At 35.4% G+C, this 26,283-nt stretch overlaps 1 long non-coding RNA gene across 2 annotated transcripts; it reads left to right on the top strand.

The window, feature by feature from the left end:
• The first annotated feature begins 93 nt into the window (after window positions 1-93).
• LOC110805210 (uncharacterized) lies at window positions 94-24,943 on the top strand. 2 transcript variants are annotated; one of them, XR_008921367.1, is made up of 4 exons: window positions 94-245; window positions 570-790; window positions 1,079-1,131; window positions 24,394-24,943. It is a non-coding gene; the product is annotated as an uncharacterized lncRNA (long non-coding RNA). The 2 variants fall into 2 exon arrangements; XR_008921366.1 differs by lacking the exon at window positions 24,394-24,943 and having other exon boundaries at window positions 1,079-2,542.
• Window positions 24,944-26,283: the final 1,340 nt, after the last annotated feature.

Below are 26,283 nucleotides of genomic sequence, written 5' to 3'. Positions count from 1 at the left end.
AATTTGCCACCATTTTGTTCCCTATTTTTTGTCTTTATTCTTATAGGCATTATAAAAAAACTGTTTTACCCTTTTTCATATTTCCTTCTTTTTTCCCCCGAAATGTTGTTGCTTGAATAAGAGCTCTTCCCTCTCTTCTACACTGTAATACTCGGCTCTTTTCTCTCTCCTTATTTTCTCAACCGCACTCTCAGCCATGGCACCCTTAGAGTAGAAGCACAATGGAGATGATAATGGAGATTCGGGTAATTTCCCTGTTCTATTATCTTTTCTCAATTTCTGATTTTGTTTTGGCCACTTGGTTTTTCCCTTTTCCATATTTCGTTAAATTTCTTACTCTAGGTTAATTTAGGGGTTTTGGGTGTTCAGATTCGTATCTTCTCTTAGTTTCTGAAATATTTATGTCTAGTTATTTAAATTTTGATTTCTCAGGGGTTTTACTATCGTTCCTGGACATCATCAAATTTTAGGGTTTTACTATCGTTCCCAGGCATCATCAAATTTTTAGGGATTTTTGGTGTTCAGATTCTTATCTTCTCCTTTCTTTGTTTCAATTTCTGCAATTTCAGAACAATATTGAGATTCAAATTAAAGAAGGTGGGGAAACGACTGATGGAAGTGGCACTTCTGGTTAATGTTTGGTTTTTTAAGTTGTGGAAATTGAATACGGTTTATGGGTATGCAGGGATGACCTATCTTTGAATAACGAGGTTGTAAAATATCCTCTCTCTTTTTTCATGAATATCGGATTACATACGGACACCTTAGCTCATCTGATTCAAATTCTAGTGTGAGTTTGATTAATGTTAATATATGTATATTACTTAAATGATAGAGTTTAGGGGAATAGATTAAAGAATTCCGGAAGAACTCTGAAATTCTTTGTCACACTTCTCTGTTTTCTATTTCTTCTGAAAAATAGAAAAGGCCGATTCTCTTTCCCCTTCTTCTGTCTCTGTCCTTTGAATTCATGTCTGAACATATTTTGAAATTTCTGTTGTTGTAGTCATGGATCGAAGACTGTAAAATGTTTCCTCTATCTCCTATGAAATTAACTAATGCCTATTTTTGTTTGCAGATGGTGCTGTCATGCCCTCATGGTTTGACATTCCTGAGATACCAGTGACGGCTGTAAGTTACTCATTTTAGTCATTCTTGTTAGTTGTTAGATTTTCCTCTTCACTGTGTGACTTTCATTAATTATCATTTGTCACCTTTTTACCTTTCCCACGGCCCCACCTAAACTATAGTCAAATAGACATGCTCACATGCTTATCATCCAATGCCTTGTACAAACTCCAAACAAAGATATTGAAATGGCGTAGGTGTAGCATCACCCAATTCTCCAGACATGTCTACATAGCTTCTTATAGGTGTCAAGAATAGTTGTATAACGGATTTCGCTTAGGCTTGTCACTAACCAATTCTAAGAGAACCCTAACAATATGACAACCCAAGGAAGTTGGATTTCTGATTCTGATTATGGCAACTTGATGGCTTGATGTTTCAATGTCTTATAGGTCTCGTGCAATAGGCTTGAAATGCTTTGGCAGTGACTAGGATACTATACCTTTCTTTCCATTATTTTTTTTCCTCACATCCTCTCCCATTCAATTAAAAAAATACTCCACTAATTCCTATATATCTACTTTTTCGATAAAATAACATATAAGTCTGACGGGGTTCCATTATAAAATCAACCAATCTATATGTTAGTCAATCTCCCTCTATTTCTTCCACATGGGACAATTTGTCCCAACTCACATGTTCGTTAATCTTCTCAACAAGCTTTACCATTGATTTTCTCCACCCCTTTTCACACACTTTTAAGCTATTTACCGAAGGAAATAATGCCCTTGGTCCAAGTATGCATATAATATTAAGTCTAATAAATGCGGTTCAGTATTAATTAACAAGTTAATAATTCAGTGAGATCAAGTGAGCTGAATGCCTAGCTAGAGCCCGCTTCAGTTCAAGTGGAATTAATTATATTAACGGATTTTTCATGAAATGCCCCCTGAGGTTTGTCTTAATGCACCAAATACCCCTAAACTTTTCAGAATGCACCAAATACCCCTGAGATTTTAAACAATAACACAAAATGCCCTTAGTGGGCATTTTCCGTCCATTCCGTTAAGTCACCGTTAACATTAATTTTTTTTTTTCCTCTTTTTTTTTTTTAATTCTCTGTCTCTTTCTCTTTCCTTTTTCAATCTTCATGAACTTCACTCACAACCACCACCAAGCCACCACCAAACCCCATTATTTCACCTGAACTCAAGGAGAAGCTTTCTACTACTCCCCTTTCAAAGATTCAACTCAAACTCAAACAAACACATTCGATTTTCCTCTCTTCTCAAAATTCATATCTACAACACAAGCCCTAACAAAAAAATTGATCCCCAAATCGGGGATTTCAATCTAGCATTGCTGCTCGTCGTAATAATCGGAACGGAGGGGGAAGTGCAGGGGAAGGAAATGTCGCCGACGAGGAAGGGGGAATGGGGTTTGGTGGTGGCGGCAGTGAGGAGCAGTGAGGAAGTGCGGGGGAGGAAACCCGGGGGGAGGGGTTTGTTGGTGGCGGCATTGAAGGTCAGTGCGGGGGAGGGAAACGCCGGGGGGTGGGTTTTGGTGGTGGCTGCATTGAAGTTCGTGGCAGCTTTGTTCAATTTGTTTTTGGTCACAGTTTTTGGTGGTGGCGGCGATACCATACATACAGTGGTAACATGGAAGCTCTCTCTCTCCTCTTCTCTCTATCCTGATCAACAATTTCCCTCTTTCAATTTTTATTTTTCAAACCCCTATTTTTTAGGAAACCCTAGAATTCAATCACCAACTGTTTATCTCTCTCCTCTCGAATTACATCCTTAATTCTTCTCATACATTGTTGAATCGATTACGCCTGCAAATTCGTTTGATCGGCGATGAAGAAGCAAGCAGTTTTTGGTCTTTTTTTTTTTATTTTTTAATAGTGAATTAGATTTTCCAGGGGCTTAATTTTCTTTTAGATACTAGTTAATTAATTTTTAGGGGTTTAATTAATTAATTAAGTGTTAATATTAGAATTAGTAAAGAAAATGGTTGAGTAAGGGCAAAAAAGTAAATTCACGATAACGGTGACTTAACGGAATGGACGGAAAATGCTCATTAAGGGCATTTTGTGTTATTGTTTTAAACCTCAGGGGTATTTGGTGCATTCTGGAAAGTTTAGGGGTATTTGGTGCATTAAGACAAACCTCGGGGGCATTTCATGAAAAATCCGTTATATTAATCCACAACTTACTCTTGACTGAACCCGTAGGATCACACAAATAGTATGTAAACGGATCAAGTATTTAATAGAATTAAATACTCCATCTATGGATATTCGAAATCGACGGATCTTGGTTTCAGTTGGAGCTGAGATCGTCACAAGCAAGAAATGAATACTCCGGAAACGATGATATTGCCGGAAACGGAAATATGGATCGTATCGGAAATATAAATATTATCCAAGTTGTAGATGTTGCCGGAAACAGAAACATGGTACGTATCGGAAAATATTAATGGAAATGGAAATATTGCCGGAATCGGAAATATTGCCGGAAACGGAAATATTGCCTGAATCGGAAATATTATCGGAATCGGAAAATAATTCCGGAAACGGAAATATTAAATATTTGTTCGAAACGAAAATTAATTCCGGAATCGGAAATGTTAAATATTGTTCGTATCGGAAATGAATTCCGGAATCGGGAAATTAATCGGAAGCGCGTCGTACGAATTAGCATCGGACGAGACTTGATAGACGAAGGTCCAGCACGAAGCCAGGCCCGCGTCCAGCAAGCCTGCGCGCCACACAAGGCAGCCAAGACCACGCTAGGCCCAACAGGCTAAGGCGCGCGCACGAGTGGGCTGCGAGCTGCGCTGCTCGCGTGGGCCGCAAGGCTTGCGTGGGCTGAGCGCTCGCGAGGGTCGTGCTCGTGGGTGTTTGTGTCCGATACAAATCCTAAATCTAAAGGGGTTTGTTCATAGATTAAATTCCTAATCCTAATAGGATAAAATAGTTAATAAGAGTTTTAATATAATTCTAATTAAGCTAATTAGTATCCTAGTAGGATTCCAATTTCTTTCCATAAACTCTATAAATATAGGCCTAGGGTCACATATTTAACAGACGAGAATTGAAGTATTCAAAGGTAAGGTTTTTAAGCAAAATCAGCCAAACACTTGCACCATAATAGCCGAAATTCCTAAGCAACCTTAAAGGCGATTCTAATTGATCAAACTTAAGGCGGATCCGGACGTGCTGTGGACTATCTACGGAGGGACGACACTTGGAGTCCTAAAGACTTGTTAAATGATTATGTGTGAATAATATGTTTCCTGGCTACAAAGTGTATGCATCTAAACTATGCTAAATGATTATGTGTGAATAATATGTTTCCTGGCTTTATGGTTTTTCCGCATGATTTATGTTTTGTCATATGTATCATAACCTAACAGTGGTATCACGAGCCTCTTATTATTTTCATAATCTAAATTGCATGAACATGGTTAAATTTTACAAATTTGCAAAGAATTAAAGGGGTGATTAATTTTCGTAATTAATTGCAAATTGCGTTTATTTAATTATATGTACGCAGTTTTTCGGTAGTTTTTCGTTACGCATCCAAATCGAGTGCTTTTTGTGTCAATTCCGCACGTAAAAGGAATTCTAAAGTTTTGACAAAAGAATATTTTTCGGCCGAATTCAGAATTCCCAAATTCGAAGCCCAACTATGACTTTTCGGAGGTTTTAGTTTTTCGAACGCAAAAGTTTGTAAATTTAAGATGTTAAATTAAGTATTTGCGATTCTTGTTGATAAATCTTGAGTTTTTGATTGACCTACTGTATATGTTTAACAATTATGAATGCCTAGACTTGTTAATTATACAACCTAATTTGTAATTATGATTAATTTGTTGAAATTTGAATAATTTAGAATTGATTTGATTTTCATGATTAATTAATAATTTAATTAGGTACCAATGATTAAAATCCACCATAAAAATTGTTAATTTATGTTAAAATTTTAATTTTTATGACCTAGATTTGAATCCATGTTAATCGGAAATTAATTGATTAATAAATTTTCGATTTTTCGCCCTAAAATTATGAAATTAATATGATTTATTAATTTGTCATTAATTTTGGAAATAAAAGTTTTAATTTTTATGCAATTCGCTCATAAAACTTGCACGCACAAAGCAATGGATGCTACGTGTTACCCTTAAGGGGTGTTGTATAGTGCGGGCATGCGACGACGAGCAAGGGAGCTCGTCTCCCATGCGGTACGATGCAACGAGCAAGAGCCATGGCACACGAGCACAAGGTAGCACGCTGCCCTGTGTCGAGTGTTGTGCGCATATGGGCGAGTGGGCAAGGGCGATGGGCCAAGGTGCAAGCCATCGGGCAGACGCGTGTGGGCAGCAAGCATGCTGCGCCACAGCGCGCGCTGCCACGCCCAGCAAGCAAGCAGACGCGAGGCACGCAGGCGCGACGAGCGAGCGGGCGCGCGCAGCGTGGCCTGCACTGCTGCGTTGCGTGTGGCCTGCTTGCGTATTGCTACACGAACAGTCGAGGGGCACTAAGCCTCGTGCACTCGACGGGGCTTGGGCGCAAGCCCAAGTGCTCGTCGTGTTACCATTGTCGCGTTTTAAATTTTAATTTGAGTTTTTCAGTTCAAGTAATTTTAATTAATTTTAAAATTAATATTTTAAATTGTTTTCTTGGATTTTAATTTTGAATATTATAATTATTATAAATTTTAATTTATTCTAATTATTTTACTAAAATTAAAAACCTTGAATTAATTTAAATTCAAGTGAAAAATAAATTAAATAAAATGGATTCAATTATAAATTTATATGAGCTTTAAATTTTAATTAAATTTGTATGTTTCCAGTTAGACTAGAAATACATTTTTATGTTTAAAATTAATAAAGCATATGAATTTATTGGTTTAAGTGGGAGCAATTTTAGTCATAAACTCTTGATTAGATCTACAAATCCTTTAAGGTTAAACAACTTGATTAGAATTAATAAGGACTGAATAATTGGTAGATTATTGGTGAAGGAAATAATGCCCTTGGTCCAAGTATGCATTCAATGTTAAATCTAATAAATGCGGTTCAGTATTAATTAACAAGTTAATAATTCAGTGAGATCAAGTGAGCTGAATGCCTAGCTAGAGGCCGCTTCAGTTCAAGTGGAATTAATGATATTAATCCACAGCTTACTCTTGACTGAACCCGTAGGGTCACACAAATAGTACGTAAACGGATCAAGTATTTAATGGCATTAAATACTCCATCTATAGATATTCGGAATCGACGGATCTTGGTTTCAGTGGGAGCTGAGATCGTCACAGGCAAGAAAAGAATACTCCGGAAACGATGATATTGCCGGAAACGGAAATATGGATCGTATCGGAAATATAAATATTATCCAAGTCGTAGATGTTGCCGGAAACGGAAACATGGTACGTATCGGAAAATATTATCGGAAATGGAAATATTGCCGGAATCGGAAATATTGCCGGAAACGGAAATATTGTCAGAATCGGAAATATTATCGGAATCGGAAAATAATTCCGGAAACAGAAATATTAAATATTTGTTCGAAACAGAAATTAATTCCGGATCGGAAATATTAAATATTGTTCGTATCGGAAATGAATTCCGGAATCGAGAATTTAATCGGAAGCGTATCGTACGAATTAGCATCGGACGAGGCCTGACAGACGAAGGCCCAGCACGAAGCCGGGCCATCGCCCAGCAAGCCAAGCGCAACAACCACACGCCAAGCATACGACCAGGCCCAGCGCAAAAGCCAGGCCCAGCCGTAGCTTGGGCGCGCGCGCGGACAAGGCTGCGACAGTGGGCCTTGTGCTGTGCGCTCGGCGTGGGCCGCAAGGCCTGCGTGCGGGCGTGCGGTGCTTGTGCGCCAATCGTGTGTGTTACTCGGAATCCTAAGGCTACCGAGATTCGTAATATGATTAAATCTAATCCTAATAGATAAACTTTGTTTAATTAGAATCCTAGTAGGGTTATAATTAAATAGATTTGTATTCTAATAGGATTATAATTCCTTTCCATAAACTCTATAAATAAGTGCCTAGGGTCACATATTTACGACGAGTTTTTAAGTATTCAAAGTGAGTTTTTGAGAAAAAAAATCAGTCACATATTTGCCTAAAAGTTCCGAAAATAATAGTACCTTAAGGGCGATTCTAGCTGGTCAATCTTAAGGCGGATCCGGACGTGCTGTGGACTATCTACGGAGGGACGACACTTGGAGTCCTAAAGACTTGTTCTTGTTCGGTTCGGGCGCAGCTAGGGAAGGCACGCAACAAAGAGTATGCATCTAAACTGTGCTAAATGATTATGTGTAAATAATATGTATTTCTGGCTTAATGGTTGTTTCCGCATGATTTATGAATTGTCATATGTATCATAACTTAACAGTGGTATCACGATCCTCTTATTATTTTCATAATCTAAATTGCATTAACATGGTTAAATATTACAAATTTGCAAAAATTAAAAGGGGTGATTAATTTTCGTAATTGTTAATTAATTGCAAATTGCGTTTATTTAATTATACGTACGCAGTTTTTCGGCAGTTTCTTCGTTACTCATCAAAATCGAGTGATTTTTGTGTCAATTCCGCATGTAAAAGGCATTCTAAAATTTTGACAAAAATAGTACTTTTCTGCCGAACCCAGAATTCTCAAATTCGAAGCCTAACTATGACTTTTCGAAGGTTTTAGTTTTTCGAATGCAAAATTTCGTAAATTTAAGATTTTAAATTAAATATTTGCGATTCTTGTTGATAAATCTTGAATTTTTGATTGACCTACTGTATATGTTTAACAAGTTTGAATGCCTAGCCTTGTTAATTATGCAATCTAATTTGTAATTATGATTAATTTGTTGAAAATTAGAATAATTTAGAATTAATTTGATTTTCATAATTAATTATAATTTAATTAGATACCTATGATTAAAAACCACCATAAAAATTGTAAATTTATGATAAATTTTAAATTTTTATGACCTAGGCTTGAATCCATGTTAATCGGAAATCAATTGAATAATAAATTTTCGATTTTTTCGCCCTAAAATTATGAAATTAATATTATTTATTAATTTGTCATTAATTTTAAATATAAATTTTTTAAATTTTATGCGATTCGTTCATATAACTTGCACGCTCAAAGCAATGGACGCTACGTGTTACCCTTAAGGGGTGTTGTATAGTGCGGGCATGTGACGACGAGCAAGGGAGCTCGTCGCCCATGCGGCACGAATGCAATGAGCAAGGCCATGGTGCACGAGCACAAGGCAGCAGCCCTGCCTTGTGTCGTGGGCTATGAGCAATGGACGAATGGGCATGGGCGAAAGCAAGGCACGGCAGTCGCGTGTGGGCAGCAAGCGAGCTGCGCCACAACGCGCACTGCCTCGCGCAAGCGCCCGCAGCCTCGCGCGCAGCGAGCGCAAGCTCGCGTGCCACGAGTGATGCGCCCAGTGTCGATGCCTCGCGCAGGCTCGCATAAAGCGAGCGTTGGCGAGCCCGCGCAGCGAGCGCTGGCGAGCATCAAGCGAGCGCTGGCGAGCGAACGCAGCGAGCGATGGCTCGCGTGCATCGAGCGCTGGCGCGCGCGCAGCGAGCACAAGCTCGCGTAGAGCCTTGCGAAGGATAGCAGCAGCAGCTATGCGACGCAGCGCATGGGCTGCGCGCACATGGCCATCGATGGCTGTGTGCGTGTGGCCCATGGGCGTACGTTGCGTGGGGTTGTTGCGTTACGATTAGATCGTTTTGAAATTTTTAATTTGAAATTTTCAGTTTACGTAATTTTAATTAATTTAAAAATTAATAATTTAAATTATTTTCTTGGATTTTAATTTTGAATATTGTAATTATAATAAATTTTATTTATTCTAATTATTTTACTAAAATTAAAATCATGAATTAATTTAAATACGACTGAAATTAAATTAAACTTTTTGGATTCAATTATAAATTTATATGAGCTTTAAATTTTAATTAAATTTGTATGTTTCCGGTTAGACTAGAAATACATTTTTATGTTTAAAATTAGTAAAGCATATGAATTTATTGGTTTAAGTGGGAGCCCTTTTTAGTCATAAACTCTTGATTAGGTCTACAAATCCTTAAGGTTAAAACAACTTGATTAGAATTAATAAGGACAGAATAATTGGTAGATTATTGGTGCCATTGATTAATTGCTGCAAATGTTTACGTGATGCATAATGTGTTTTACTAACCAGCTATGTGGGCCATTCATGATAATGAATGGGTGAATGGTATATATTGTATATGTACTGTTTTGCAGGTTATGAAGTGACTAGTATGGCCCAAATATGATAGAAAATATGGTCTGCGTACCATTAATTTGAATGTAATTGGTCTAAAGAACCAAAGTTGTTTTTCAATTCAAATATGGTCTGTGTATCATCAAATAGTTGTAATTAGTTTTAATTATAGCTTATCCTATTTGAAGAAAATGGTGCCTCCCACGGAGATTTTCAAGACGGACTTTGAAGTTAAAGCTTCAAGATGAAGTCGGGCCATACTAGATCACATTTATCTTATGCATGTTTTAAGTTATTTATTGCTTTTAAATATGTCTTAAAATGCATGAAATCAAAAGCTTGATTATGTTGCATGATTAAGGATTTTAGTTCACTTAAAATCTAACCAACATAGTAAGAGCCTTAAGTTCCAAACTTAAAAATTGAGTTAAAAGGTGCCATGCCAAAATATACACTTGCTTGGATATCCTTTACATCAATCTAGTAATAGTTTTCGCTCAGCGAGGTGTTACTTATTGGTCCTAAAGGGGCAAGGTATACAAATAATTGTGAGTACATGTTATTTTTGGTGAAACTCAACGATATAAGTAAGGAGTCCTTTTATGTCGTGGCAAAATCGATAGGTTTACCTAATAAGTTCTTAGACGTACCTATCAACCAAGAATAGTTTCTAGACTATTAGCAAAAGGCTTTTGCTTACCTAAGATATTTTAGGATTAAGTCGACAAACTGTGCTTAGTTCTTCAATGATTTTAGGGTCTTGGAATCATTTTATTCACACCTGCCGGAACACATAATTCGAATAAAATGCTAATGACTTGTTTAAATTGCATGATTGCTTTCATTTTCAAGTTATTATTCATGATAAATGTTTAGACTTTGCATGCTTCAATGTATGTTTTAATTATTGTTTATAATTAAATATCTTGCACTGCAATAAATCCTTTTAGAAAGGTAACAGTAAATTTCCTCGATTGGTAGTGAATCCAAGAACGATTCACGGAAATGAGAGAGAATGAGCGATTTAAAATGTACGTTTCTTTTAGCGACTTTTATGGTTGTTTTCGAGTATCAAAGTCAAATGGCGAACCGATTGGTGCTTGTGAATTCAAAATACAATGTAGTTTTGAGATCATAAAGCATTGAGTTTAAACGCTCAGCTTTACCAATGGTTAACAACCTAATATCTTTGTCCATTTAATTCTCGAATGAGTCTAGTTTCTAGACATTCGAATAGATTGATACTTAGAGAACTTTAGAAGCTTCTGGTAAGATCATCTAGTTGAAACAAAATATTCAACATAAATTAAAATGGTAAAGAACCTTGTTGGTGACATTGGACATGTCTAACAAAGTATAAAAGTCAACACTAAAGAATTCAATTCTTAAGACTATAAGAAGGGGTACAAGAAATAGGAAAACGAGGAACATATGAAAGGAATTTACGATTCCGTTTCTACCTATAAGTTTATGTTTAAAGAGAAGTGACCTAGCAATCAAACTTCTTTGGTATCATATACCGCTTGAGGTTCTTACTTCGGTAATAATTCAAACAATGGAAGCTAGGATACACTAATGACCTACAAGTGGGAAATGAAGCATGGCAATGCTACATTAGTTGTAGGGTCATCTAGTTTGTTTTAAGTCCTTTCAAAGGCTGGAACTTAATGGCTATTTTGTTCCATAATCAGCATACCTAAATTTCTGCTTCAAACACAGAAAGACTCACATTCAGAAGGACAAAAACAATGCTTGTTTGTTTGTTTATTTGAATAAAATGGTCAATTACAGGTTGAGTCAATATGCTTGATTAAAACAAACAACTCTTTAAAGAACTTTACTAGGTTCAAATAGAACCCTTGATTTGAGTTCCATTAATCTTTGGCATTGTTGCTTAGACCATATCAACAAGTTAACATTCATAAGCTCTATTTTGATGGACTTTTTGAAAGTTGGTTGATTTCTAGATCAACTTAAGACAAGCTAGTCTTAGTTGTTGAAAGTAACAAAGAATATGAACTATTGTTCGAACGCCTAGACGATAGAGTTCAAAGCTAAAGAAAGGTTTTATGACTTTATTATTTCACATGGATTTGAGTGAATATAGGCTAGTTCAAAGATTCAGAAGTATAAAATTCACTTGGCAAGAAATCATAAAGATCTAGGTTAGATCATGTTGATGATTACTTAAGACCAAGAATGATCATCAAAGATTGTGTGTTGTAATTTCACGATCTAGCCCCATAAGATATTGCATATCTAAGTTGGAATGATCGAAGTCAATTAGTACTTGATTCGATCAATGATGAATCATAAAGACTTTTTCTATAATTTCTAAAACCAAATGCTCAACTACCACCAAACTAAACCAAATTCGTCAAAGCTATTGAAAAGTAATTTCAGAATATCTTTTCATAATTATATATCTAAAGAGTTGCTAAACTCAGTGGGAGCTTAGTGTTTGTTATTCAACAAACTAAGGCCCAAGTATAGATATATGTTTCATTGTGATATATTCAAATGAGACACAAGGGTATTGTTTCTACCACGAATTTTTGAGAACATAATGTTTGTTTGCTCGAAATAATGTCCTTTTGGAGATTCGTTTCCAAAATGACAAGTGGGAGAAAATAGACCTCGAAAGTTTTCGAGGCGAACAACAAACATAAACGGACATTTCGGAGGCTTTTCGAAGTGCTTCAGAAAATCCGAACTTATTCCTTAAGGACTTTAGAAGTGACTTTAAAGAATAGACATCTCTTAGAAAACTTTACAAGTGCTTCAAGGAGAACAGAATATTCAAAGGACTTTCAAGTGGCTATTGATATTCTATTGTTTGATGTTCTATAACCAAGTAGGCATAAAATTCAAGTCACTGAAACTATGAGATTCTTCTATTAGATAGTGAAGAAACATAGAGATCAGGTCAATGAAACTATGAGATTCTTCTATTAAATAGTGAAGAAACCTACAACTTGCAGTCAAACTATTATCATGTAGATTAATGAGTTTGTGACTTGTAAGAAAGCTATTACGAAACCTAAATTCCCTAAAATGGTTAGAGGCCATATATATATACTCAAATGTTTTAAATGGTTAGAGGCCATAAAACATACTCAATGTTTTGATGACAAAATTGAAATTTTGTTGATTTGCAAGAATAGGTTCACACCTATTGGTTGCAAGTTTGTTTTAAGGATAAAAACTATCAAACATGAAATTGTGTTCACACACAAAGCGAGATTAGTTGCTAAAGGTTACAAGCAAATTCATGGTGTGAATTGTGTTGAAACCTCATGCATAATCGTAATGCACAAGTCTATAATTCAAGCAATGATTGCATATTGGTACATATAGCAATTGGATGACAAAACGTATTCCTCAATCAAATGTTGGAATAAACTATGTACATGGCATGCTAACTTATGAAATCTAAGTACAGATTTAAGCAAGCAATTGGGAATTGGAATTGTATTTTAGTTTAATAAAATGTACATGATTCTTATAGATATATAAAAAGTTTAGTGGGAGTACATAAAACTTAATTGGTCCTATGTGTATCACACACATATCTCTCTATTGTAAAATAACATTCAAATGCTAATGACTTAGATTTGAAATTATTCATCAATGACGGACCAAGGCGAAACTTAATACATAATGGGTATTAAGATCTATTTACAAAGATCTTATATTAATGTTTTGGATTAAGTAATGGCATTTACTAAATCAAACACGAAAGTCTCCATTGGAGACATTTGACCCATATGAATAAATCTAAGTAAAGAATGTTTGAACTATGTATAAGCATTTACTAAAGTTAAACATCAAAGGATCTAAGTAAGATTCTTAACCTATATTATACGTCAAAGAATTTAGCTGGATTCAGTATCTACTGAAATTGAATGAGTTAAAGTTACATGAATAGAATTCAATTGGGAATTATTCTGCAAAAGAATTTATCATGTTTGATATAATATGAGGATCGCCAAAAACGTATCGTATGACTTTAGGCATGACGAACATATACCAATCTCTATTGATCTAAGTGAAGATCAACTTGATTGAGATCAAGAATACTTATGGTACTTGAAAAGGTACATAGGAATAGTTCTTGATTCAAGGAAATAAAGATATGCTAAATATTGATGCTACACGCATAAACACTGGCAAAGGATCAAGCAAGATTCCCTTGGAGTTAACCATTGATAAGGACGAGCTATAGAGCATCGTGTTTTGAAATGGCAACATGGATTGGAGACCATGAGTTGTTGCGTGGGAAATTAAATATTAATTTCTATGTTCTAAGATACAGCTGGAAAGTTTTCCACATATCCGTGAACTGCTTGGATAAGTAAATCCAAACCAAAGCTTCACTAGCAACCTATACAGTTGAAGTAGAAGTACTTATTGCCTAAGAAGCAATAAAACTGAGTTGTTTACATTAAAAAGGTTCTTCACTGAACTTGGCTGGATCACATGTCTGCTGATTTGATGGTTCTTCATTGCAAAATGCGTAGAACCACTATCGAAGTAAGAAAGACTAGATCACATATTAAACAAACTCAAAAGATCTTATCATCATATCTCGAAGAACATTCGATGAAAAAGATATTAAGATTGGCAAAGCATGATAACTAAACCTATGCAACAAGTGAGAAGCAACACTCACATTGTAGCACTGGAAATCAAGCATAGCTTTGAATTCCATGAACTGTTTTAAAGATGGGTTTTGAGGCCCATGGTTGTAAAACATTGGGGTTGAACATTTATCATATATGAAATGTATTTTCATATTCCATTTAATCTTGGTTTAGTATTAAATGATGAGTCCCTTCAATTTGACGATATATTCAAGATAGACTGTCAGGACCAGTCCTGTGACTAAGAAATGTCTATCAAGTGAACTTGAATGTCAATGGTTGAAAATGGTCCCTAGTCGGAGTTTTCTATAAAATTGGACGCATAGAAAACGTTAGACGATTAGAATGCAAGATGACTAGTAGTTCTGTTTCTTGAACTATGTGGACATGGCAATGTCATAATCATTTGCATAGATACTTACTTTGGGAAGACTAGTATCGGACAAGACCTATGAAACTTTACTGTAAGAGATGAAAATCTGTCATAAGTAAATTTCATTAAAATTATTAGACACTAAATCCTCAATACCTGAGTGATTTGAGATTACTTGTTTGAGAACTGGTTACTTTGACGTTGACCAACCGTCGCACCGTAAAAGGAGGCTATAAAGGCAACGCTCAGGTAATCACCTATCAAACAAAGTCTAATCTCAAGATCGCAAGATTGGGATTGTCCTCCCATAAATCGGGATGAGATGCTTAAAAGTTGTACAAGGCCACTCGGAGAGCTAGAAACTGTGAAATGCATGGCCGTGCTCGGATGAATCATAGGCTATGATTATCTGTTTATATGATCAGTTGAACTCTGAAACCGAGGAACACCTCTGGACATAATAAGGATGACAACTCTTACCTTATGTTCAAGAGCAAACATCGAGCGACAAAGGAATTAGGAAATGCACACTTGTCCCTAAGGACAAGTGGGAGATTGAAGGAAATAATGCCCTTGGTCCAAGTATGCATTCAATGTTAAGTCTAATAAATGCGGTTCAGTATTAATTAACAAGTTAATAATTCAGTGAGATCAAGTGAGCTGAATGCCTAGCTAGAGGCCGCTTCAGTTCAAGTGGAATTAATGATATTAATCCACAGCTTACTCTTGACTGAACTCGTAGGGTCACACAAATAGTACGTAAACGGATCAAGTATTTAATGGCATTAAATACTCCATCTATGGATATTCGGAATCGACGGATCTTGGTTTCAGTGGGAGCTGAGATCGTCACAGGCAAGAAAAGAATACTCCGGAAACGATGATATTGCCGGAAACGGAAATATGGATCGTATCGGAAATATAAATATTATCCAAGTCGTAGATGTTGCCGGAAACGGAAACATGGTACGTATCGGAAAATATTATCGGAAATGGAAATATTGCCGGAATCGGAAATATTGCCGGAAACGGAAATATTGTAAGAATCGGAAATATTATCGGAATCGGAAAATAATTCCGGAAACGTAAATATTAAATATTTGTTCGAAACGGAAATTAATTCCGGAATCGGAAATATTAAATATTGTTCGTATCGGAAATGAATTCCGGAATCGAGAATTTAATCGGAAGCGTATCGTACGAATTAGCATCGGACGAGGCCTGCCAGACGAAGGCCCAGCACGAAGCCGGGCCATCGCCCAGCAAGCCAAGCGCAACAACCACACGCCAAGCATACGACCAGGCCCAGCGCAAAAGCCAGGCCCAGCCGTAGCTTGGGCGTGCGCGCGGACAAGGCTGCGACAGTGGGCCTTGCGCTGTGCGCTCGGCGTGGGCCGCAAGGCCTGCGTGCGGGCGTGCGGTGCTTGTGCGCCACTCGTGTGTGTTACTCGGAATCCTAAGGCTACCGGGATTCGTAATATGATTAAATCTAATCCTAATAGATAAACTTTGTTTAATTAGAATCCTAGTAGGGTTATAATTAAATAGATTTGTATTCTAATAGGATTATAATTCCTTTCCATAAACTCTATAAATAAGTGCATAGGGTCACATATTTACGACGAGTTTTTAAGTTTTCAAAGTGAGTTTTTGAGAGAAAAAATCAGTCACATATTTGCCTAAAAGTGCCGAAAATAATAGTACCTTAAGGGCGATTCTAGCTGGTCAATCTTAAGGCGGATCCGGACGTGCTGTGGACTATCTACGGAGGGACGACACTTGGAGTCCTAAAGACTTGTTCGGTTCGGGCGCAGCTAGGGAAGACACGCAACAAAGAGTATGCATCTAAACTGTGCTAAATGATTATGTGTAAATAATATGTATTCCTGGCTTAATGGTTGTTTCCGCATGATTTATGAATTGTCATATGTATCATAACCTAACAATTGGTGCCCTTGATTAATTGCTGCAAATATTTATGTGATGCATAACGTGTTTTACTAACCAGCTATGTTGGCCATTCATGATAATGAATGGGTGAATGGTATATATTGTATATGTACTGTTTTGCAGGTTATGAAGTGACTAGTATGGCCCAAATAGGATAGAAAATATGGTCTGAGTACCATTAATTTGAATGTAATTGGTCTAAAGCACCAAATTGTTTTTCAATTCAAATATGGTCTGCGTACCATCAAATAGTTGTAATTAGTTTAATTATAGCTTATCCTATTTGAAGAAAATGGCGCCTCCCACGGAGATTTTCAAGACGGACTTTGAAGTTGAAGCTTCAAGATGAAGTCGGGCCATACTAGATCACATTTATCTTATGCATGCTTTAAGTTATTTATTGCTTTTAAATATGTCTAAAATGTGCATGAGATTGTGGCTTGACTATGTTGCATGATTAAGGATTTTAGTTCACTTAAAATCTAACCAACATAGTAAGAGCCTTAAGTTCCAAACTTAAAAATTGAGTTAAAAGGTGCCATGCCAAAATAACTCTTACTTGGATATCCCTTTTTCATCGATCTTAGTAATAGTTTTCCGCCATAGCGAGGTGTTACTTATCGATACTAAAGGGGTAAGGTACACAAGTAATTGTGAGTACATGTTAGTTTTGGTGAAACTCAACGATATAAGTAAGGAGTCCTTTTATGTCGTGGCAAAATCGATAGGTTTACCTAATAAGTTCTTAGACGTATCTATCAACCAAGAGTAGTTTTTAGACTATTAGCAAAAGGCTTTTGCTTACCTAAAATGTTTTAGAATTGAGTCAAAATACATAATGTGCTTAATTCTCCAATGGTTTTAGGGTCTTGGAATCATTTTATTCACACCTGCCGGAACAATAAATTCGAATAAAATGCTAATAACTTGTTTGAATTGCATGATTGCTTTAATTTTCAAGTTATTATTCATGATAAATGTTTAGACTTTGCATGCTTCAATGTATGTTTTAATTATTGTTTATAATTAAATATCTTGCACTGTAATAAATCCTTTTAGAAAGGTAACAGTAAATTTCCTCGATTGGTAGTGAATCCAAGAACGATTCACAAAAATGAGAGAAGTGAGCAATTTAAATGTACGTTTTTTATAGCGACTTTTATGGTTGTTTTCGAGTATCAAAGTCGAATGGCAAACCGATTGGTGCTTGTGAATTCAAAATACAATGTAGTTTTGAGATCATAAAGCATTGAGTTTAAACGCTCAGCTTTACCAATGGTTAAACAACCTAATATCTTTGTCCATTTAATTCTCGAATGAGTCTAGTCCCTAGACGTTCGAATAGATCGATGCTTAGAGAACTTTAGAAGCTTCTGGTAAGATCATCTAGTTGAAACTGAATATTCAACATAAAATGGTAAGAACTTTGTTGGAGTGACATTGGACATGTCTAAACAAAGTATAAAAGTCATCACTAGAGAATTCAATTCTTAAAGACTATAAGAAAGGGTACAAGAAATTGGAAAACAAGGAACAAGTGAAAGGAATTTACAATTCCGTTTCTACCTAAAAGTTTATGTTTAAAGAGAAGTAACCTAGCAATCAAACTTCCTTGGTATCATATACCGCTTGAGGTTCTTACTTCGGTAATAACTCAAACAATGGAAGCTAGGATACACTAATGACCTACAAGTGGGAAATGAAGCATGGCAATGCTACATTAGTTGTAGGGTCATCTAGTTTGTTTTAAGTCCTTTCAAAGGCTGGAACTTAATGGCTATTTTGTTCCATAATCAGCATACCTAAATTTCTGTTTTCAAACACAGAAAGACTCACATTCAAGAAAACAAAAACAATGTTTGTTTGTTTATTTGAATGAAATGGTCAATTACGGATTGAGTCAATATGTTTAATTAAAACAAACAACTCTTTAAAGAACTTTACTAGGTTCAAATCAATATCTTGATTTGAGTTACACTAATCTTTGGCATTGTTGCTTAGACCATATCAACAAGTTAACATTCAAAAGCTCTATTTTGATGGACTTTTGAAAGTTAATTGATTTCTAGATCATTCAAGACAAGCTAGTCTTACTTGTTGAAAGTAACAAAAGATATGAACTATTGTTAGAACGCCTAGACAATAGAGTTCAAAGCTAAAGAAAGATTTTATGACTTTATTATTTCACATGATTTTGAGTGCATATTGGTTTATTTACTCAATGTGATATAAGTTTGATTCTGTTTGGCTAGTTCAAAGATTCAGAAGTATAAAATTCACTTGGCAAGAAATCATAAAGATCTAGGTTAGATCATGTTGATGATTACTTAAGACCAAGAATGATCATCAAAGATTGTGTGTTGTAATTTCACGATCTAGCCCCATAAGATATTGCATATCTAAGTTGGAATGATCGAAGTCAATTAGTACTTGATTCGATCAATGATGAATCATAAAGACTTTTTCTATAATTTCTAAAACCAAATGCTCAACTACCACCAAACTAAACCAAATTCGTCAAAGCTATTGAAAAGTAATTTCAGAATATCTTTTCATAATTATATATCTAAAGAGTTGCTAAACTCAGTGGGAGCTTAGTGTTTGTTATTCAACAAACTAAGGCCCAAGTATAGATATATGTTTCATTGTGATATATTCAAATGAGACACAAGGGTATTGTTTGTACCACGAATTTTTGAGAACATAATGTTTGTTTGCTCGAAATAATGTCCTTTTGGCGATTCGTTTTCAAAATGACAAGTGGGAGAAAATAGACCTCGAAAGTCTTCGAGGCGAACAACAAACATAAACGGACATTCCGGAGGCATTTCGAAATGCTTCAGAAAATCCGAGATTATTCTTTAAGGACTTTAGAAGTGGCTTTAAAGAATAGACATCTCTTAGAAGACTTTACAAGTGCTTCAAGGAGAACAGAATATTCAAAGGACTTTCAAGTGGCTATTGATATTCTATTGTTTGATGTTTTATACCCAAGTAGGCATAGAGTTCAAGTCACTGAAACTATGAGATTCTTCTATTAGATAGTGAAGAAACATGAAGTTTAGGCCACTGAAGCTATGCGATTCTTCTAATTAGATAGTGAAGAAACCTACAACTTGCAGTCAAACTATTTAATGAGTTTGTGACCTGTAAGAAAGCTATGACGAAACCTAGATTCCCTAAAATGGTTAGAGGCCATATATAGACTCAATGTTTTAGACGGTTAAAGGCCATAAAACATACTTAATGTTTTGATGACAAAATTGAAATCTTGTTGATTTGCAAGAATAGATTAAACACCTATTGATTGCAAATTGGTTTTAAGGATAAAAACCATCAAACATTGAATTGTGTTAACACACAAAGCTAGATTAGTTGCTAAAGGTTACAAGCAAATTCATTGTGTTGAAACCTTATGCATAATCGTAATGCTTAAGTCTATAATTCAAGCAATGATTGCATATTGGTACATATGGCAATTGGATGACAAAACGTATTCCTCAATCAAATGTTGGAAAAAACTATGTACATGGTATGTCATAGGATTTATGGATCCAAATAAATGCTTGAAAAGAAAGCTAGCTTATGAAATCTAAGTACAGATTTAAGTAAGCAATTGGGAATTAGAAATGTATTTTATTGAAGCTAATAAGTATTTTAGTTTCATAAAATGTACATGACTCTTATAGATATATAAGAAGTTTAGTGGGAGTACATAAAAACTTAATTGGTCCTATGTGTATCACACACATATCTCTCTATTGTGAAATAATATTCAAATACTAATGACTTACATTTGAAATTATTCATCAATGACGGACCAAGGAGAAACTTAGTGCATACTGGGTATTAAGATCCATTCACAAAGATCTTATAATATTGTTCTGGATTAAGTAATGGCATTTACTAAATCAAACACGAAAGACTCCATTGGAGATATTCGACCCATATGAATAAATCTAAGTAAAAGATGTTTGAACTATGTATAAGCATTTACTAAGTTAAACATCAAAGGATCTAAGTAAGATTCTTAACCTATATTATATGTCAAAGAATTTAGCTGGATTTAGTATCTACCGAAACTAGAATGAGCTAAAGTTACATGAATAGAATTCAATGGGGAATTATTCTGCAAAAGAATTTATCATGTATGATATAATATGAGGATCGCCAAAATGTATCGTATGACTTTAGGCATGACGAACATATACCAATCTCTATTGATCTAAGTGAAGATCAACTAGATTGAGATTAAGAATACTTATGGTACTTGAAAAGGTACATAGGAATAGTTCTTGATTCAAGGAAATAAAGATATGCTAAATATTGATGCTACACGCATAAACAATGGCAAAGGATCAAGCAAGATTCCTTTGGAGTTAACCATTGACAAGGACGAGCTAAAAAGCATCGTGTTTTTGAAATGCCAACATGGATTGAAGACCATGAGTTGTTGTGTGAGAAATTAAAAATTAATAATTTCTATGTTCAAGATATAGTTGGAAAGTCTTCCGCATATCTGTGAACTGCTTGGATAAATAAATCCAAACAAAGCATCACTAGCAACCTAAACAGTTGAAGTAAAAGTACTTATTGCCTAAAAAAGCAATAAAATAGGGTTGTTTATGTTAAAGAGTTCTTCATTGAACTTGGGGAGATCATATGTGTGCTGACTTGATGGTTCTTCATTGCAAAATGCGTAGAACCACTATCGAAGTAAGAAAGACTAGATCTTATAATAAACAAACTCAAAAGATCTTATCATCATATCTCGAAGAACATTCGATGAAAAGGATATTAAGATTGGCAAAGCATGATAACTAAACCTATGCAACAAATGAGAAACAACACTCACATTGTGGCACTGGAAATCAAAGCATAGTTTTGAATTCCACTAGTTGTTTTAAAGATGGGTTTGAGGCCCATGGTTGTAAAACATTGGGGTTGAACATTTATCATATATGAAATGTATTTTCATATTCCATTTAATCTTGGTTTAGTATTAAATGATGAGTCCCTTCAATTTGACGAAATATTCAAGATAGACTGTCAGGACCAGTCCTGTGACTAAGAAATGTCTATCAAGTGAACTTGAATGTCAAAAGTTGAAAATGGTCCCTGGTCGGAGTTTTCTATAAAGATGGACGCATAGAAAACGTTAGACGACTAGAATGCAAGATGACTAGTAGTTCTGTTTTCTTGAACTATGTGGACATGACAATGTCATAATCATTTACATAGATACTTACTTTGGGAAGACTAGTATCGGACAGACCTATGAAACTTTACTGTAAGAGATGAAAATCTGTCATAAGTAAATTTCATTAAAATTATTAGACACTAAATCCTCAATACCTGAGTGATTTGAGATTACTTGTTTGAGAACTGGTTACTTTGACGTTGACCAACCGTCGCACCGTAAAAGGAGGCTATAAAGGCAACGCTCAGGTAATCACCTATCAAACGAAGTGTAATCTCAAGATCGCAAGATTGGGATTGTCCTCCCATAAATCAGGATGAGATGCTTAAAAGTTTTACAAGGCCACTCGGAGAGCTAGAAACTGTAAAATGCATGGCCGTGCTCGGATGAATCATAGGCTATGATTATTTGTTTATTTGATCAGTTGAACTCTGAAACCGAGAAACACCTCTGGACATAATAAGGATGACAACTCTTACCTTATGTTCAAGAGCAAACATCGAGCGACAAAGGAATTAGGAAATGCACACTTGTCCTTAGGGACAAGTGGGAGACTGAAGGAAAGAATGCCCTTGGTCCAAGTATGCATATAATATTAAGTCTAATAAATACGGTTCAGTATTAATTAACAAGTTAATAATTCAGTGAGATCAAGTGAGCTGAATGCCTAGCTAGAGGCCGCTTCAGTTCAAGTGGAATTAATTATATTAATCCACAACTTACTCTTGACTGAACCCGTAGGGTCACACAAATAGTACGTAAACGGATCAAGTATTTAATGGAATTAAATCATCCATCTATGGATATTCGGAATCGACGGATCTTGGTTTCAGTTGGAGCTGAGATCGTCACAAGCAAGAAATGAATACTCCGGAAACGATGATATTGCCGGAAACGGAAATATGGATCGTATCGGAAATATAAATATTATCCAAGTCGTAGATGTTGCCGGAAACGGAAACATGGTACGTATCGGAAAATATTAATGGAAATGGAAATATTGCCGGAATCGGAAATATTGCCGGAAACGGAAATATTGTCTGCATCGGAAATATTATCGGAATCGGAAAATAATTCCGGAAACGGAAATATTAAATATTTGTTCGAAACGGAAATTAATTCCGGAATCGGAAATGTTAAATATTGTTCGTATCGGAAATGAATTCCGGAATCGGGAAATTAATCGGAAGCGCGTCGTACGAATTAGCATCGGACGAGACTTGCTAGACGAAGGCCCAGCACGAAGCCAGGCCCGCGTCCAGCAAGCCTGCGCGCCACACAAGGCAGCCAAGACCACGCCAGGCCCAACGCAAGGCCAGGCCCAGCAGGCTAAGGCGCGCGCACGAGTGGGCTGCGAGCTGCGCTGCTCGCGTGGGCCGCAAGGCTTGCGTGGGCTGAGCGCTCGCGAGGGTCGTGCTCGTGGGTTTTTGTGTCCGATACAAATCCTAAATCTAAAGGGGTTTGTTCAAAGATTAAATTCCTAATCCTAATAGGATAAAATAGTTAATAAGAGTTTTAATATAATTCTAATTAAGCTAATTAGTATCCTAGTAGGATTCCAATTCCTTTCCATAAACTCTATAAATATAGGCCTAGGGTCACATATTTAACAGACGAGAATTGAAGTATTCAAAGGTAAAGTTTTTAAGCAAAATCAGCCAAACACTTGCACCATAATAGCCGAAATTCCTAAGCAACCTTAAGGGCAATTCTAGTTTGTCAAGCTTAAGGCGGATCCGGACGTGCTGTGGACTATCTACGGAGGGACGACACTTGGAGTCCTAAAGACTTGTTCTTGTTCGGTCCGGGCGCAGCTAGGGAAGGCACGCTACAAAGTGTATGCATCTAAACTATGCTAAATGATTATGTGTGAATAATATGTTTCCTGGCTTTATGGTTTTTCCGCATGATTTATGTTTTGTCATATGTATCATAACCTAACATTTACCTCTCGTTCCATATAAATTACGGAGTAAAAATATCGGTGGGGTTTGAATGTATGACATAATTACAAATGTGAGTATCCGAATGTATAACCTATCATACAAAAGCTTAAGAAAATTAATACTTTGTATCTCATTAACTATTAAAGGATGTTCGTTGGTCCACAAAAATTGGTGTGCATGAATTAAAATGAACGTAGTTAATACCCTTGTGCCGCTGTTTTTCCTCTATCCCACTCCTCCTCTCTCAGCTCTAGGCCAGGTTTACAAATATTATGGTTGAGTAGGTTGAACATAGGCAAATTTCTTAAAATGCTAGTCACTGCTGTAACTGAGCGTATCATACTTGAGGAAAGTCTTATGTATGCTTATCTGAACTGCTGCAAAATTAATGGGATTGTTAGCAAAAAGCATAACATTGTCAAATAGAAGAGAAACAATATGAAGCAGCAGAATAAAGAAAAAAAAGCAATAGGCTTGAAATGCTTTGGCAGTGACTAGGATACTATACCTTTCTTTGAGTAGATAACGCAACCCAGGTTCCCAACTTTGTAATGCTCTACTGATCCCTAAACGGATTGCATCAACTTGGCCTGTTTCAGACCCCAACCATATTAATAATTTTTCTTTTCACCTTACACAAACAAGTTTCAGAAAATATAAATTTCAAATGTGTGTCTCTACGTTTCAATAGTCACGTCTGTTCAGATACAGCTACCCTAGTTCAGATAAGCATACATAAGACTTTACCAGGAGAAAATAACGAAGTGGTGTAAATGGAGCTGTCCTTTAATTATGCATGTATCTGATGTATCTGTTCAGTTTCAAGAGTCTTCAAATGACTGATATATGCCACGCAAGTGATTAACCGTGTTTCAAGAGTCTACAACTAATAATACTTGGAACAATTGTTCTCATGTTTAGGAGTTATGGGACTTGGCAAGCCAACAACAAAGGATCTCGAAAGTCTCTAAGATGGAAAGAAATTACATAAAGATTTAATTAGTTTGATTATTATTTTTATTGTAATTCATTCATATATATGTTATTCTTTAATTTAATGTGTATTATATTTGTATCTTAGTGTTCTCGCGAATAGGAAATGCTTGAATGTGGCTATTACGTCATGAAGTACATGTATCAAATAGTTTTACTTGGATTACAAAGTATTAGTAATGTGGAAGAGGTACGTGTACATGTATGTTTGTTATTATTTTATCTCAGTTGTTATTATTAATACATTATTTTGTTGAATTGAAGTACAGATATTTTCTTTAAACCCGTACACTCAAGAGGAGATCGATGACGTTCGAGAAAAATGGAGTAGATATTTTATTAGTAGTTGTTTGTAGTCATTTTCTAGTTTTCAGAGATAGAAATTAGGTTATTTTTTGGAATACAATTATTTACAATTGTACGTTGAACCAACTTTCTTGTTTGAATTAATACAAAAATATTTTCGCAATTCTGCAAATCTCAGCTCTATTTATTATTTTTTTGAATTTATTACGTACGTAGAAATAATTTAAATTAGCGAGAACAAAATAAAAAAAAAAAACTAAAAACATAATACACACTTAAGGTGTCGCCTCCTATAATTACATGCGACTTCTTATGGTTAATTAATATATATATATTTTTAAAATAATACTTTCGGTGTCGCCTTTTGGTATAATAGGCGACTCAAAATGGGTAAAAACGTTTAAAAAATAATTCGGAAAATACTTTTGGTGTCGCCTGTAACATTAAGAGGCGACTCTAAAGGTAATTAGCTTAATAAAATAATTGTGCAGAACTCTTTCGTGTCGCCTCTTAGTATATTAGGCGACTTGATTATTAACAAATTTAATAAAAATGTTCGAAAAATATGTTTTCGTGTCGCCTATAAAATTTAGAGGCGACTCGTATAATTAAAAAAATAAAAAAATAATTCCGGAAATTATTTTCCGTGTCGCCTATAGAGATTAGAGGCGACATTAAAGGTTAATTAATTCTTTTAAAATAATTAAAAAGTACCTTTCGTGTCGCCTCTTATTTTAATAGGCGACTCGGAAAGATTAATTAATAAATTAATTTTTTTGAAAAATATATCTTCAGTGTCGCCTCTTCCATAACAGGCGACACGTATAATTACATTCGTGTCGCCTCAAAGGGGCGACTCCAAAACACCAAAAAGTTTTAGAGTCCCTAGCTTCAGAGTCGCACCATAGGCGACACTAAAGGCAATTTAGAGGCGACACGAAAAGGTGTTTTTGTAGTAGTGATTTATTGTTAACTCGTGATGAATCAGTTATATTTGTTAACTGGCAATTTATTTTATACACTATGTATGTTAAACCTAGAATAACAATCAAATGCTGGTTAAAAGTTTAGGCCAAACGTATAAATGGTAAACTCAGGGTTAGTGCATAAGCTAAATAGATTATACGGTAGTTATACATAGTATATGGCTGTTATAAACCATATAAATTTCAAATACTTATCCTGATATATGCGATGTATGTTTGAATTAGATTATGTGTAGAATTTGATTATGTATACATATATAGGAAATCCTCCATATAAGTTGGTAAAAATATTGATGAATCTTTTAATTCTTTATATATTTTTCCATATTAATTAGTTTTTGTTATCATAAAATACAGTAAGTTCTTTTGAAGGGGGAAAAAATTTACCGTATTATATGGTAACAAAACATACAGTAAGTTACCATAAAATTCAGTAAGTTGAACATATATTACGTGATATTATTGTGTTTTAATATATTTGTTGCTTAATTTTATTTTTTAACTTTATTTTTAATATTAAAAGAGA

Source organism: Spinacia oleracea, chromosome 5 (genome assembly GCF_020520425.1).
Source record: "Spinacia oleracea cultivar Varoflay chromosome 5, BTI_SOV_V1, whole genome shotgun sequence".
NCBI classification, from domain to species: Eukaryota; Viridiplantae; Streptophyta; class Magnoliopsida; order Caryophyllales; family Amaranthaceae; genus Spinacia; species Spinacia oleracea.
This window is presented reverse-complemented; position numbering and strand designations above follow the sequence as displayed.